The sequence below is a fragment of the Limulus polyphemus genome, unplaced genomic scaffold (genome assembly GCF_000517525.1).
Source record: "Limulus polyphemus unplaced genomic scaffold, Limulus_polyphemus-2.1.2 Scaffold2213, whole genome shotgun sequence".
Taxonomy (NCBI): Eukaryota; Metazoa; Arthropoda; class Merostomata; order Xiphosura; family Limulidae; genus Limulus; species Limulus polyphemus.
The window spans coordinates 91,874-94,241 of record NW_013667823.1 but is presented as its reverse complement, the minus strand read 5'-3'; the positions used below and the strand labels follow the sequence as shown (position 1 = coordinate 94,241).

The window sequence follows — 2,368 nt, the reverse complement described above, 5'->3', positions numbered from 1 at the left end:
GTTTATATTAAAGTTTTTTAATTACCCAGTCAAGCCGTCTCAAAACTTTTATTTTCTAAAAAGTGGGTTCCTTGTTATAAAGTCTACATAATTAGAGGTGATGAAGACATATGATAACTGACACACAGTAATGAGTAGTAAACCAGATGATCTGTTACTTGTTTTTTTTTTTTGTTTGTTTCATTTTAAACAGCTTATCAGTTGAATAATTCACAAGAATAAATTAATAACATCAGTGCTGCATATTCTTAAATTTCCTATATAAATAGGATATATAAGTATGTTAAAAGACATCTTAAAGTACCATACATATGATAAATAAACTCTACCACTTATTCTTCCAATTTGCCCTTGTCATAAGTTACAACTCATTGACAAGTGCTAAATCAAATGATACATTTGGCTCCACATTGATTTTTTGGAATTCTGATTTCTTGCAAAACAATTAAGTGTAATTCCATCTTGCATTTGCCCGAAGTTGGGATGAATATAACACTTAATATATTTCTTTCTTGATTGAACTTGAATACTTGAACATCGTTCTTGCGAAGTTCTTAATTTATCCTTTCCAAAACAATACTATTAAAATAATGATAACGCGATTTTAAAGCACGTGCAACAAATACACTTGCTTTTGCTAACAATAACAAACAACAGATAAACAACAGCGAAACAACACTTGATTCAAATTTTAATCAATACAATAATGTTTCGAAATCACTTATCAATTAAGTCTATTTTTACGATTCAATTTTAACGCCAACGCAATTTGTAACTGCTAGCCGTAGTAATACTAGTACAGTTATTTAGGTCATGATCGGGCATTGTCCTCGTATTGGCCAATCACGAACCACCTCACATAAAATGGTGGTAATACGTCATAACTATCTTTGACGTTTCATTGCTACTAATTAGCGTTAGGTCCTTTAGAAAGGTTTTAAACGAAACTAACTGTTTGGGTGAAGAAATATATTGCATAAATATAATTATATTTTAAAAATTGTTTTATTACAAACAGAGTGACTAATGTATTGGTACCAAAGCCAATGTCGAGGTTGAAGCTATGCGAGGACGCTTCCTACATCATGGCGTCTACACAGTAGTTAATGCTAAATAAGGAAAACAAAAACCACGCAGTCAGTTAAAATTTAAATAGGAAATAATACCACTCATTAGAATATTTGTTAACAAAGTATTACCCATAAAACAAACACAGCAGTTTAATTTTAAAATTTAGTTTTCATAACAAAATAAACCTGTACATACCCTTCAAACGTAACCCCAAAATTGAAAAAATGTTTCTTTGTAGACTTCTACACTTATAATCTAACACAAAGTAAACGTTCGTCAACCAAAAACAGTAATTTTGTCGTACAGCAAAAGATTATTGGTTAGGAGCGCCATCTAGAGTTAACGAGTTTTGTTGTTTAGTACAATACAACTGTAAACAAATGTAAACACTAGACAAAACAAACATTAAATGTAAACAGTTAAAATTCAAATTCGACTATATATTTATTAGCAAGCATTACATATGTAAGGTATAAAAAATATAATATAAACCCAATTGAGGAAGAAGTGACAATTCTTAGTTTCATTACCTATATCTTACTTTTGATTTGATTTTCTGTTATTTATAACACGATAAGTAAATAATTATATCACAAGTGTTTAGAACTGTAAATAATTCAAAAATTGTTGAGTTTAATACAAAAACAAATCACTTGAAAACACCAAAGCAACGTATTTAAACTGTATTCAGAAGAGTAACAAATTGAATAATTAATAACCCGTCTCTCTTTATTATTCACCAAAATGACGGAAATTACATGCAGGGCTGTAAGAGTACTTTTGTACTGTGGGAGAGGAGAGGAGCACCAAAAACTTCACAGTTCATAATATTATAACATTTTTTAGTTGTATTGTCAAAGCATCATTGATTATAGTCATAATACCACATTTAAATACAACCAAGAATATAACACACATAGATTATACTTTACTATTGCCAAAAGCAATACATTTAAGCGATTATTAAAATATATAAATAAGTTTAAGTACTTAGAATATATATATATATACATGATTATTTTAAAATGATACCATTATCTGGATTTGCTAAAAAACAAATAACATTGGAAACCTTTTATAGATAAACCCTGGGTAGTTTTTACAATTTTTTTTTAAATGCAATTCTTGCAAAAAATACATTATTCATGAGTTATAACATAGTCAGTAGTAGCTTGGTTCTATAAATGAATACAAATCATTAATGTCTTGTTTCAGTAGGATGAAATTTAATGCAAACCAACCAAATGTAAGGATAGGAGCTATAACATTTCTTTGGCTTTAAAATACCGCCACAGTA

The 2,368-nt window shown here is 28.9% G+C and overlaps 1 protein-coding gene across 2 annotated transcripts in view; it reads right to left on the bottom strand.

Annotated features, from left to right (window-relative positions):
• LOC106466294 (histone H3.3) overlaps window positions 1-1,399 on the bottom strand; it is a 7,947-nt gene extending 6,548 nt beyond the window's left edge. The window contains exon 1 of one of the 2 annotated variants that reach the window (XM_013926563.2): window positions 1,267-1,399. The gene's annotated coding sequence lies outside the window, so the exon portion shown is untranslated. Of the gene's footprint in view, window positions 1-1,038; window positions 1,083-1,266 lie in introns of those variants that run through there. The other variant, XM_022394270.1, reaches the window with a different exon arrangement.
• Window positions 1,400-2,368: the final 969 nt, after the last annotated feature.